Raw genomic sequence first — 15457 nt, 5'->3', positions numbered from 1 at the left:
AAACACGATATAATAATTGCACAAAAAAAAAAAAAATTGAATGTTTTCAGATTTTACATTACGTCCAAATGGGCGTTTTTTAAACGTTCTGCTAAATAAATCATGTTCTTTGCACTTAATGTTCATATCATGTTCTTTGCACTTAAACAATAAAATTCAATTCAACAGTAAATCAATAGCAATCAATATCGCAAAATAAGTTTAAAATAAGCAAAGTTTTCGAATTTCCGAAACACAGTCTCGAGCGCTGGAGATAATTTTTTCTCCCCGTAGTGTTGCATTGCTCATTTTGAAGTCGTTGAGTTTGTTAATCAAAAATTCGTTAAAGTGTTACAAAATATGAAATCGATAATAAAAAAATTTCAAATTCCAAATTTGGGATTCCAGATGACCCTATTCGGTAGAAGATTACGTTATTCAAAATTGGATGGCTCTAGGTACCGTTGTTTTATCCCAATGATAAAAAAATAGCTATATTTATAGAGATTCTTTCTTATTTAATTTATTTAAATATAACACAAGGAGATAATATTTGGTGGCAACAATTTGAAAAGTGAACCAACGCAAAATTCCAAAACCAAATTAATAGTCCTTCCGGGTAAATTGCCCCTTTGGACTAAAAAATACATCCTAAAATTATTGCATAAAAATGCAACAAATATACAAATAAATAAAAAAAATACGTAACTTTACACAGAAACAACAATAAATTCAAATGGTGACAAATATTTTCAGAAATTTAAAACAACATGCAACAGCAGCCATAACATGGTCTCCAGTATATGCAAAGACATGAAAATCGCATTCAAAATTGATGAATGCCATCACGTCAAAAACGTGTGTTCGACAAAGAATTTAAATATAAAATATGGTGAATAAAGCTCTATTCTTTCATCAAGAATTCCAGTTCGCTACGGCTCATATCACATCAGTAAATTTATTCCAGTGCTTTTCACTACATATATATATATAATTTATCAAGCAAAGCAGTAATAACAATTTTTGAAAACCAATTTTGGTCAAGAAAACATCTTGCGCAATATGCTGCAAAATAAGTAAAAAATAAAAATTGTAGAAAGCTCGCCTAAAAGTTACCAAGAGCTGCTGCTCCAAAAGGTTTAAGACGTTTTCAAAAATTAACACACATGAAAAGCAAATCATTAGACATGTAAAACATAAATACAATAAAATTAAAAAACAGAAAAAGTTAAAAAGTAAGCTGAAAATGGTAAATTAGCCCAATTCGACATCCAAACAGGCTTTTCAAGGGATTTTGAAAACGTCCTAAACCTTTTGGAGCAGCAGCTCTTGGTAACTTTTAGGCGAGCTTTCTACAATTTATATATATATATATATATATATGTAGTGAAAAGCAGTGGAAAAAGGATATATATATATATGTGTGTGTGTGTGTGTGTGAATCTTTTTAACGCATTTGATTCGCGCAGTAGAATGGACGTCATGTGTTAATTTGAGTCAAATGACGCAGCATTCTTTTAAGTTTCAGTAGCTACATTACTTCCTTCCCCAGGTATACTATTAATAATTTATTTTAAAACCTAACATTTTTTTTTAAAGTTCTTAAAAATGTTTTTAGTTAAAAAAATATTCAAACAATTCTGAAAATAAACTCACATACATGTTCGGATACTTTATATAAAATAAAAACATAAGAATAATGATATGCCAATATCTTTTATACCAATTTTCTAAAATTACAGTTTACACGCGCTTTGACATGGATTCAACTAATTTTTTCTATTAAGAATGGCCCACTGGCGGCCGCACGGTGAAGTCGCTAAAAACTGGTAGTTCCGACATATGTTCGATTCCAGGAGAACGGGCTGACCGCATTGCTGTTTCGTGGTTTTCCTCACATGTAACGTGTATAATGCAGCTAGATTGCTGCTGAACGTTATTACAAGAACAAAGAATTTTAGTTCCATCTTTCGTAGTTTCAAGAGAAACTATTCCACAGTTTTTCATGGGATACCATAGAAAAACACTGTGAAAAATTGTATCATCAGCATCCGTGGCAATACGTTACGACAAATAACAAAACACTTCCAATATCCAAATAATGTGTAATGCAGTGGGGCCATCATAACATAAACTGATAAAGAGCATTCTTGTAAGTATTTGTTTGACATAATAATATATAAAAAGCACTGGTTTGTGTACGATATACTTTTATAAATGAAGAAGTACCATACACAAGGAAAGCTTGTGTCTCAGAAAAAATCCAAGGAAAGCGTGTGTCTTAGAAATATCCAACAAAATGCGTTACGTAGAGTGTTCTACGTAGAGTTACGTAGAAGTACTCTGAAATAAAATGCTGTTGAAAGGAAACGTCAGGATATATATGATTTCAAAATTCCTTCCAACTAACCCATTCTCAGTGTTGTTTCCTTTGTCTGCAGATCGACAGATTTGGGGTAACGTTCTCTGTCTATACATCGTGACTTGGAACCTGTTAATTTTCATCATATGACACCATATAAAATCATTTTCGTACCAGAAGTTCCAATTAGCCCTCGACATCATTTGGATGATGACTGGCATCGCAACAGCAGGCATTTTGAAGGGATCATGTGGTTCATAATCCAATGATGCAACACCGTTCATATTGATCTTATTGGTCAATGATTTGGACACACAACGTGATATATCATATGACAAACTGTAGACCGACGACTACATCATGATCGCCCGTCTGCAGGTGACATAGCGAGATATTGAAGTCGCATATCTCCTGAAAGAAGCAATGTACCACATTCCAATGATATCCTGTTTTTGTAACCTCTGGAATACATGACGTACGACTGTATAGTCGTACGTTTCGAGGGGTACTTCATATAAGTATGGAGGCAATAGTTTATTACAAAATGCGTTGTAGTGAATTTTTTTTTTTATAATCTACTATGCAATCGTATTATTGTTCGTCAATTATAGTCCTCGATTTTTCATTTTAATCAAAAGAGGATGAAGACGTTACAATAGCTATTTGAGCAAGTACGTTTTCTTATTCAGTCCATTATTGACATTGTCAAACCACTACACAATTTACTTAATCTTCCAGACTAAGAGGCGAATACATGCCGTTCAAGTAGGCAAGACACTAAGATGGTTCAATATGAAGAATGGCAGTATAATGATGGAATTTTATACAGTTTTTAAATTTCAAACTGCCCGCGCTTCAATCGTACAGATCAAGGGCAACAACGAAGGCAGTAAAGTGGCAAAACCTGCATTAAACATGTGCATATGTATTTCCTAAACTGTTTTTTGCTTCCCTGGATGATTCTTATGCATTAGTTAATTATTTAATTTCTTATTAGTTTCCTACACATATACAGAAAGTAAAAAGAAATTTATATGAATGTATTTCAGACCAGATTTCTTACGTACTGTAAATAAAAATACAGGACATCTTAGATATGGTGCATACGCTAAAACTATGATTACTAAAATTTACATTTAAGATTGGTTAAAAGGATGCTTTATGAAAAGCTACAAACCTCTTTTAGTTCGGAGGTAGTCAAATTAAATCAATAACATTCAAACGCAAATGTTAATTTATGCTTCAGATTATACAATTACATTAATTTAATTCTGACTAAAAACGTACCGGTTTTTAAATTACATCAACCAGTCGCTTTTCTGCATTGCGAATACGACGAAAAGAATGTTAATGAGTTTTAACGCACCAGCCAACATTTAAGAATTAACATCAACCAGTAATTAACAAGGCTTAATATTGCTTTTAATTTCCCTTAACGAAAGTAATTGCTTTTAATTTCCCTTAACGAAAGTAATTGCTTTTAATTTCCCTTTACGAATTTTTTTTTATTACTGACTCTAAAAACGCAGAAGCGGTTGTACTTAATTTACAAGGATAAACGCAAAATGAATAGAATATATAGAGCATAGTTAATAGATCAGTACCAAATTTTATGCATATCAGTTACAGTTGCGAGGAATTATCGCATATTTTCGCGCGTATTCTCTTGAAGTTAGTGATTAACACACAAAAATGGAAATTGGGAAGATTTGTAGTTCGAATCCGGGAGAGGGGACAATTGATTTCTAATGTTTTTTGCCTCGAAGAAATATTGAAAAGTCTCTAGAGTGGCGCTCAAACTAAAATGCAGTGATTAATTCGCTCCCACATGATTTGGTCGGCTAGCTCTGGTGCTTTCCCCCTAGCCTCTTTATGCAGGGGCAAAATACACGTCCTTTTTTGCATTCTCTCATGCGTGCTCTCGTGGTACAAATAATAGTAAGAACTCCCAACTGGAAACTGGAAGATCCATGGTTAAAATTCCGGGAAAGGCATAATTGAATCTTCAAATTTCTTGCAGTTTAAAAAATCTAATGGCCTCTTGATAGTCAGCGCACTAGACTTGTTAACATTTTAATTTTTGTCCACTTAGAATTCTGGTGAATAGTAAGATACAGAGCAAAGAATCCACTCCCGTCAGCAATATCAATGAAGTTAGTACCATGATATTGTACTACATTCTAAAGAACCATAGAGAACCATAGCAATGTACAATCTGCGGCTTTCATAGCCTTGTAACGCAGTCCATACACGCCCTGGTCATATACAACCAAGATAAAAAAAAAAAAAGAAGTTTAAAACGATCTTGAATTTGGGAATAAGGTTTAATTGGATAATTTTTATGGATACCGCTGCTAAGTCAGATGAACTAAACATTTATCTTTCAAGCGAAACAGAAGTAATAAATCATGTTACGAAAAATGACAAGTGTTATGTAAATTTAAGATTATTTTCCAAATTAATTTTCCAAATTATCTTTCCTTTAAATTCATCTATATCTGCGAACTAGAAAACTTAAATGTTCTGTTAATATTTTAATAGCACCCTACGACACAGTTGAACTTCCAGAAGAAAAGAATAAAAAAATGCAGTGACTCACATTTATTTTTGGATACTTATTTATTGAGTTTAATTTACAAATATCAGTTACTAAATATTAGCATTACTTCCTTCCCCAGGTATACTATTAATAATTTATTTTAAAACCTAACATTTTTTTTTAAAGTTCTTAAAAATGTTTTTAGTTAAAAAAATATTCAAACAATTCTGAAAATAAACTCACATACATGTTCGGATACTTTATATAAAATAAAAACATAAGAATAATGATATGCCAATATCTTTTATACCAATTTTCTAAAATTACAGTTTACACGCGCTTTGACATGGATTCAACTAATTTTTTCTATTAAGAATGGCCCACTGGCGGCCGCACGGTGAAGTCGCTAAAAACTGGTAGTTCCGACATATGTTCGATTCCAGGAGAACGGGCTGACCGCATTGCTGTTTCGTGGTTTTCCTCACATGTAACGTGTATAATGCAGCTAGATTGCTGCTGAACGTTATTACAAGAACAAAGAATTTTAGTTCCATCTTTCGTAGTTTCAAGAGAAACTATTCCACAGTTTTTCATGGGATACCATAGAAAAACACTGTGAAAAATTGTATCATCAGCATCCGTGGCAATACGTTACGACAAATAACAAAACACTTCCAATATCCAAATAATGTGTAATGCAGTGGGGCCATCATAACATAAACTGATAAAGAGCATTCTTGTAAGTATTTGTTTGACATAATAATATATAAAAAGCACTGGTTTGTGTACGATATACTTTTATAAATGAAGAAGTACCATACACAAGGAAAGCTTGTGTCTCAGAAAAAATCCAAGGAAAGCGTGTGTCTTAGAAATATCCAACAAAATGCGTTACGTAGAGTGTTCTACGTAGAGTTACGTAGAAGTACTCTGAAATAAAATGCTGTTGAAAGGAAACGTCAGGATATATATGATTTCAAAATTCCTTCCAACTAACCCATTCTCAGTGTTGTTTCCTTTGTCTGCAGATCGACAGATTTGGGGTAACGTTCTCTGTCTATACATCGTGACTTGGAACCTGTTAATTTTCATCATATGACACCATATAAAATCATTTTCGTACCAGAAGTTCCAATTAGCCCTCGACATCATTTGGATGATGACTGGCATCGCAACAGCAGGCATTTTGAAGGGATCATGTGGTTCATAATCCAATGATGCAACACCGTTCATATTGATCTTATTGGTCAATGATTTGGACACACAACGTGATATATCATATGACAAACTGTAGACCGACGACTACATCATGATCGCCCGTCTGCAGGTGACATAGCGAGATATTGAAGTCGCATATCTCCTGAAAGAAGCAATGTACCACATTCCAATGATATCCTGTTTTTGTAACCTCTGGAATACATGACGTACGACTGTATAGTCGTACGTTTCGAGGGGTACTTCATATAAGTATGGAGGCAATAGTTTATTACAAAATGCGTTGTAGTGAATTTTTTTTTTATAATCTACTATGCAATCGTATTATTGTTCGTCAATTATAGTCCTCGATTTTTCATTTTAATCAAAAGAGGATGAAGACGTTACAATAGCTATTTGAGCAAGTACGTTTTCTTATTCAGTCCATTATTGACATTGTCAAACCACTACACAATTTACTTAATCTTCCAGACTAAGAGGCGAATACATGCCGTTCAAGTAGGCAAGACACTAAGATGGTTCAATATGAAGAATGGCAGTATAATGATGGAATTTTATACAGTTTTTAAATTTCAAACTGCCCGCGCTTCAATCGTACAGATCAAGGGCAACAACGAAGGCAGTAAAGTGGCAAAACCTGCATTAAACATGTGCATATGTATTTCCTAAACTGTTTTTTGCTTCCCTGGATGATTCTTATGCATTAGTTAATTATTTAATTTCTTATTAGTTTCCTACACATATACAGAAAGTAAAAAGAAATTTATATGAATGTATTTCAGACCAGATTTCTTACGTACTGTAAATAAAAATACAGGACATCTTAGATATGGTGCATACGCTAAAACTATGATTACTAAAATTTACATTTAAGATTGGTTAAAAGGATGCTTTATGAAAAGCTACAAACCTCTTTTAGTTCGGAGGTAGTCAAATTAAATCAATAACATTCAAACGCAAATGTTAATTTATGCTTCAGATTATACAATTACATTAATTTAATTCTGACTAAAAACGTACCGGTTTTTAAATTACATCAACCAGTCGCTTTTCTGCATTGCGAATACGACGAAAAGAATGTTAATGAGTTTTAACGCACCAGCCAACATTTAAGAATTAACATCAACCAGTAATTAACAAGGCTTAATATTGCTTTTAATTTCCCTTAACGAAAGTAATTGCTTTTAATTTCCCTTAACGAAAGTAATTGCTTTTAATTTCCCTTTACGAATTTTTTTTTATTACTGACTCTAAAAACGCAGAAGCGGTTGTACTTAATTTACAAGGATAAACGCAAAATGAATAGAATATATAGAGCATAGTTAATAGATCAGTACCAAATTTTATGCATATCAGTTACAGTTGCGAGGAATTATCGCATATTTTCGCGCGTATTCTCTTGAAGTTAGTGATTAACACACAAAAATGGAAATTGGGAAGATTTGTAGTTCGAATCCGGGAGAGGGGACAATTGATTTCTAATGTTTTTTGCCTCGAAGAAATATTGAAAAGTCTCTAGAGTGGCGCTCAAACTAAAATGCAGTGATTAATTCGCTCCCACATGATTTGGTCGGCTAGCTCTGGTGCTTTCCCCCTAGCCTCTTTATGCAGGGGCAAAATACACGTCCTTTTTTGCATTCTCTCATGCGTGCTCTCGTGGTACAAATAATAGTAAGAACTCCCAACTGGAAACTGGAAGATCCATGGTTAAAATTCCGGGAAAGGCATAACTGAATCTTCAAATTTCTTGCAGTTTAAAAAATCTAATGGCCTCTTGATAGTCAGCGCACTAGACTTGTTAACATTTTAATTTTTGTCCACTTAGAATTCTGGTGAATAGTAAGATACAGAGCAAAGAATCCACTCCCGTCAGCAATATCAATGAAGTTAGTACCATGATATTGTACTACATTCTAAAGAACCATAGAGAACCATAGCAATGTACAATCTGCGGCTTTCATAGCCTTGTAACGCAGTCCATACACGCCCTGGTCTATACAACCAAGATAAAAAAAAAAAAGAAGTTTAAAACGATCTTGAATTTGGGAATAAGGTTTAATTGGATAATTTTTATGGATACCGCTGCTAAGTCAGATGAACTAAACATTTATCTTTCAAGCGAAACAGAAGTAATAAATCATGTTACGAAAAATGACAAGTGTTATGTAAATTTAAGATTATTTTCCAAATTAATTTTCCAAATTATCTTTCCTTTAAATTCATCTATATCTGCGAACTAGAAAACTTAAATGTTCTGTTAATATTTTAATAGCACCCTACGACACAGTTGAACTTCCAGAAGAAAAGAATAAAAAAATGCAGTGACTCACATTTATTTTTGGATACTTATTTATTGAGTTTAATTTACAAATATCAGTTACTAAATATTAGCATTACTTCCTTCCCCAGGTATACTATTAATAATTTATTTTAAAACCTAACATTTTTTTTTAAAGTTCTTAAAAATGTTTTTAGTTAAAAAAATATTCAAACAATTCTGAAAATAAACTCACATACATGTTCGGATACTTTATATAAAATAAAAACATAAGAATAATGATATGCCAATATCTTTTATACCAATTTTCTAAAATTACAGTTTACACGCGCTTTGACATGGATTCAACTAATTTTTTCTATTAAGAATGGCCCACTGGCGGCCGCACGGTGAAGTCGCTAAAAACTGGTAGTTCCGACATATGTTCGATTCCAGGAGAACGGGCTGACCGCATTGCTGTTTCGTGGTTTTCCTCACATGTAACGTGTATAATGCAGCTAGATTGCTGCTGAACGTTATTACAAGAACAAAGAATTTTAGTTCCATCTTTCGTAGTTTCAAGAGAAACTATTCCACAGTTTTTCATGGGATACCATAGAAAAACACTGTGAAAAATTGTATCATCAGCATCCGTGGCAATACGTTACGACAAATAACAAAACACTTCCAATATCCAAATAATGTGTAATGCAGTGGGGCCATCATAACATAAACTGATAAAGAGCATTCTTGTAAGTATTTGTTTGACATAATAATATATAAAAAGCACTGGTTTGTGTACGATATACTTTTATAAATGAAGAAGTACCATACACAAGGAAAGCTTGTGTCTCAGAAAAAATCCAAGGAAAGCGTGTGTCTTAGAAATATCCAACAAAATGCGTTACGTAGAGTGTTCTACGTAGAGTTACGTAGAAGTACTCTGAAATAAAATGCTGTTGAAAGGAAACGTCAGGATATATATGATTTCAAAATTCCTTCCAACTAACCCATTCTCAGTGTTGTTTCCTTTGTCTGCAGATCGACAGATTTGGGGTAACGTTCTCTGTCTATACATCGTGACTTGGAACCTGTTAATTTTCATCATATGACACCATATAAAATCATTTTCGTACCAGAAGTTCCAATTAGCCCTCGACATCATTTGGATGATGACTGGCATCGCAACAGCAGGCATTTTGAAGGGATCATGTGGTTCATAATCCAATGATGCAACACCGTTCATATTGATCTTATTGGTCAATGATTTGGACACACAACGTGATATATCATATGACAAACTGTAGACCGACGACTACATCATGATCGCCCGTCTGCAGGTGACATAGCGAGATATTGAAGTCGCATATCTCCTGAAAGAAGCAATGTACCACATTCCAATGATATCCTGTTTTTGTAACCTCTGGAATACATGACGTACGACTGTATAGTCGTACGTTTCGAGGGGTACTTCATATAAGTATGGAGGCAATAGTTTATTACAAAATGCGTTGTAGTGAATTTTTTTTTTATAATCTACTATGCAATCGTATTATTGTTCGTCAATTATAGTCCTCGATTTTTCATTTTAATCAAAAGAGGATGAAGACGTTACAATAGCTATTTGAGCAAGTACGTTTTCTTATTCAGTCCATTATTGACATTGTCAAACCACTACACAATTTACTTAATCTTCCAGACTAAGAGGCGAATACATGCCGTTCAAGTAGGCAAGACACTAAGATGGTTCAATATGAAGAATGGCAGTATAATGATGGAATTTTATACAGTTTTTAAATTTCAAACTGCCCGCGCTTCAATCGTACAGATCAAGGGCAACAACGAAGGCAGTAAAGTGGCAAAACCTGCATTAAACATGTGCATATGTATTTCCTAAACTGTTTTTTGCTTCCCTGGATGATTCTTATGCATTAGTTAATTATTTAATTTCTTATTAGTTTCCTACACATATACAGAAAGTAAAAAGAAATTTATATGAATGTATTTCAGACCAGATTTCTTACGTACTGTAAATAAAAATACAGGACATCTTAGATATGGTGCATACGCTAAAACTATGATTACTAAAATTTACATTTAAGATTGGTTAAAAGGATGCTTTATGAAAAGCTACAAACCTCTTTTAGTTCGGAGGTAGTCAAATTAAATCAATAACATTCAAACGCAAATGTTAATTTATGCTTCAGATTATACAATTACATTAATTTAATTCTGACTAAAAACGTACCGGTTTTTAAATTACATCAACCAGTCGCTTTTCTGCATTGCGAATACGACGAAAAGAATGTTAATGAGTTTTAACGCACCAGCCAACATTTAAGAATTAACATCAACCAGTAATTAACAAGGCTTAATATTGCTTTTAATTTCCCTTAACGAAAGTAATTGCTTTTAATTTCCCTTTACGAATTTTTTTTATTACTGACTCTAAAAACGCAGAAGCGGTTGTACTTAATTTACAAGGATAAACGCAAAATGAATAGAATATATAGAGCATAGTTAATAGATCAGTACCAAATTTTATGCATATCAGTTACAGTTGCGAGGAATTATCGCATATTTTCGCGCGTATTCTCTTGAAGTTAGTGATTAACACACAAAAATGGAAATTGGGAAGATTTGTAGTTCGAATCCGGGAGAGGGGACAATTGATTTCTAATGTTTTTTGCCTCGAAGAAATATTGAAAAGTCTCTAGAGTGGCGCTCAAACTAAAATGCAGTGATTAATTCGCTCCCACATGATTTGGTCGGCTAGCTCTGGTGCTTTTCCCCTAGCCTCTTTATGTAGGGGCAAAATACACGTCCTTTTTTGCATTCTCTCATGCGTGCTCTCGTGGTACAAATAATAGTAAGAACTCCCAACTGGAAACTGGAAGATCCATGGTTAAAATTCCGGGAAAGGCATAATTGAATCTTCAAATTTCTTGCAGTTTAAAAAATCTAATGGCCTCTTGATAGTCAGCGCACTAGACTTGTTAACATTTTAATTTTTGTCCACTTAGAATTCTGGTGAATAGTAAGATACAGAGCAAAGAATCCACTCCCGTCAGCAATATCAATGAAGTTAGTACCATGATATTGTACTACATTCTAAAGAACCATAGAGAACCATAGCAATGTACAATCTGCGGCTTTCATAGCCTTGTAACGCAGTCCATACACGCCCTGGTCATATACAACCAAGATAAAAAAAAAAAAAAGAAGTTTAAAACGATCTTGAATTTGGGAATAAGGTTTAATTGGATAATTTTTATGGATACCGCTGCTAAGTCAGATGAACTAAACATTTATCTTTCAAGCGAAACAGAAGTAATAAATCATGTTACGAAAAATGACAAGTGTTATGTAAATTTAAGATTATTTTCCAAATTAATTTTCCAAATTATCTTTCCTTTAAATTCATCTATATCTGCGAACTAGAAAACTTAAATGTTCTGTTAATATTTTAATAGCACCCTACGACACAGTTGAACTTCCAGAAGAAAAGAATAAAAAAATGCAGTGACTCACATTTATTTTTGGATACTTATTTATTGAGTTTAATTTACAAATATCAGTTACTAAATATTAGCATTACTTCCTTCCCCAGGTATACTATTAATAATTTATTTTAAAACCTAACATTTTTTTTTAAAGTTCTTAAAAATGTTTTTAGTTAAAAAAATATTCAAACAATTCTGAAAATAAACTCACATACATGTTCGGATACTTTATATAAAATAAAAACATAAGAATAATGATATGCCAATATCTTTTATACCAATTTTCTAAAATTACAGTTTACACGCGCTTTGACATGGATTCAACTAATTTTTTCTATTAAGAATGGCCCACTGGCGGCCGCACGGTGAAGTCGCTAAAAACTGGTAGTTCCGACATATGTTCGATTCCAGGAGAACGGGCTGACCGCATTGATGTTTCGTGGTTTTCCTCACATGTAACGTGTATACGAGCCAATATCACTTAGAAAGTCCTCCACGAAGGCATCCCTCACCTAAGGTAGAAGTCAACTCTTGAGTGCTTTGCCATAATCAAATAAACGAACTTAAACGAATAAGAATGTTATATTTGTTCCTTTCCTACTCAGAACTGCTTTTAATAGAATTTTCGAAGCATTTCCCTTTTTTTTTCTTTTTGACAACGAATTTCCTTCTTGCTGATCGCCCAATGTAGTTATGTGCTGTAATGACTCTTCTGGCAATTTCATGGTTAGGTTATAAGGTACTTCTTCCACTTCCCTAGCGTGCCTTCGTGGTGTAACGGTAGCACGCTGGGCCGGTATTCATTAGGTCCGTGGTTCGATTCCCGGCGAAGGCGGTTGCATATTTTTCATCTTTTCTGCTTGCAATTAACCTAATGACCCTACAACTGGCGCCCGAACTAAAAGGGTTGTGGATGATGATTCTCCGCACCTAGGATTTGGCGACTAGAGCCCCTACAACCCTAGTCGCCCTTTAAAAAAGGAAGAATATAAGGTATTTCTCCCACTTCCCTAGCGTGCCTTCGTGGTGTAACGGTAGCACGTTGGGCCGGTATTCCAGAGGTTCGTGGTTCGATTCCCGGGGAAGGCGGTTGCTAATTTTTCAACTCTCCGGCCTCCAGGGAAAAAAAAAAAAAATCCTAATGACTCTACAAGCTTTTCTTGCAAACCGCTCTTCTAAATCCGCTGCAAGTTTCAGAATAGTAATGTTTGGTTTTTGATTGAGTTTTTATAGCATAAATCTTCGATTCTCTTGTCTTAGCTTGGAATGTAGTCCAGACTTCAGTGCATTTTGAACAGTTCAACACATTTTTCATCGTTTTAATACGTCAGAGAGAGCTGTTCATGTTTCACATCAAAGATTATTTGGATATTTTGAATACTCTGACCCTTTTTAAAATAATCAACAGTCAAATTTATAACAGAACTTATTGTTAATTTGTTCACATCAGATATTAAGCTGTTAATGTATTTTGCTGAACAAGTAATAATTTCCAAACCCAGACGATAGTTCTTGCGATATTGTTTATTTTAAAACAAATAATTATGACAAGAAACATCGCATGCCAAAAGACCTCAACAAAGCTTTTGAGTGTTGTAACAGATCTATTTAAGTGTAATTGAACTATTTTATTCACGCCATGAACTCATGAACTGTAACCAAACTATTTTATTTAAACGCCATCTCGTGGCGATATGAAAAAAAAGTCAGTCGACCTCCAGCCGCCATGATGATCGCTTACTATGTTATGTTATTCTCAATGTTTGATGTTCCATTTGGTATATGTTTCATTTTTATGTATATTTCTTTTGCTTGTAACCGTTCCTGTGTGCTCTGTTAATAAATCCTTTTAAAGCTAGCCGGAATTAGTGTCTATTGAGGAACGGCTACATCACATTGGCGCCCAACTAAATTTGATTCCAAAATGGCGCAACAAAATGTTTAGAATTTCTGTTTGGCTTTAACAAGCTCTTACTCCCGAATTTAACTTTTAGTTGCTGGAGATCGGCTCAGTTTCTTTTCAGGTGTGGACTACTGGTCAAATATTCTGGAAACCAATTCTGGAATTAAAATTGTCATACCGTGCTGCTAGCACATCGAATCATCAACTGGACAATTTCAACGGAAAAGATAAGTTTCGTTTACATTATCGTTTAATCTGAGTTTAAAGTTCTTTTAAACTGATTATTTATTATAAGCTGCTTCTTAAAGCAAATGTAAATTCTTTACTGAAATCTCATTTATTGATACTACATAAGAGTATTAAAGGAAAGCAAACAGCTTTCTGTTAACCAAACGTTATTTCTTGAATTGTAATTTGTTATTTTAAAATGTTAATTCGCATAGTAAATTAAGTTGTGAATAATATTGTTTCACTGAATACATGTTTTGATGTTAAAGTTTGAATATATTCATGGACGTTGTTCATTAGAATTTATTAGTTTCGCTTCTGCATACAGCAGCAGATGTTTCCCCCCCCCCCGCGGAAATGTTTAGACTAGCGATGATTTATGATGTGTTTACGTCAAATCTTTTATTATTTTTATTTCCTTTGAGTGCTGTTGTTCCTTATTAAATGTTTTATTCTACATAAAATAAAATATTGTACTTGTTGATTTATCTTTCGACGAACATTTTGAGAAAATGATTATAATATACTACTTCAGGTAAATATAATTGTTTTCAATTTAAAATATAATATAATTGTTTTCAATTGTCTTAAAAATATTTCTTGAAGCGAAAGAAAATAATTATGAATAAAATCGAATGACTATTTAAATAAAGTAAAAGAGTTACTAAGTGTGTGTTGCTTAATCAGCTTAATATTTTGTTAAGATTAAGATTTCGAAGAATTCAGCTTAAATATAAAAGCTTATGGTAAGACATTTATGTATGTTTTGTATGTTTTGGTAACTAGTAAACAATTTTTGAGCAATTTATTATATGTTATTTTCTTGATACAAGTTGAATTTATGAGGGCATTTTATGATATTTTTACGACTTCGAAATAATAAACTTTGTGAGTATTATTGTTTACATTTATAAATACTGTTTAATAGTGGTATATAAATGTACGAGTAACATTGTTTACATTCATACATGCTGTTTAATAGGGGTATATACATTTTACTTAAAGGTATAATTATTAATTCTAAAATACTGTATTGTGAATAAAATCAACTTCATCTTTTCCCTCCTCCCTGACCTCTCATATAATTATGGCTTACCTTGCCAAAGCACGAAAAGAGGATTTAAAAACTCTCGCTGCAGAACTGGGTTTCACTGTAAACGACACTATGCGAGTAATAGATCTTAAAGATCTTATTGTCAATTCTGACACTTATGATGAGGCTTTTACCAGGAATCTTCTGGCAACTTTAATCGAAACTAGACAACAAAAACAACGTGAAAGCAACGATCTGGAGACACGTCAAAGAAAAGAACAAGAACTTTTATTAGAATTGGAACGTTTAAAATTAAACCTGGCAGCTGCTAGCTCAAACCCTAACTATGCCGCCTTTGCTTCAAATGCAGCTATTGGAACAAATATTCAACACCTAATCCCTAAATTTACAGAAACTTCTGACATTGCAACCTACCTG

General features: G+C 33.3%; 1 protein-coding gene across 3 annotated transcripts in view; it reads right to left on the bottom strand.

Moving 5' to 3' along the window:
- The window catches only part of LOC118182622 (disintegrin and metalloproteinase domain-containing protein 11-like), a 368998-nt gene that overhangs the window by 146983 nt on the left and 206558 nt on the right, over positions 1 to 15457 (bottom strand). The gene's annotated exons all lie outside the window — the stretch shown is intronic.

Source organism: Stegodyphus dumicola, chromosome 3, assembly GCF_044657685.1.
Source record: "Stegodyphus dumicola isolate Sdum_Otavi_A_Nest chromosome 3, ASM4465768v1".
Taxonomy (NCBI): Eukaryota; Metazoa; Arthropoda; class Arachnida; order Araneae; family Eresidae; genus Stegodyphus; species Stegodyphus dumicola.
This window is presented reverse-complemented; position numbering and strand designations above follow the sequence as displayed.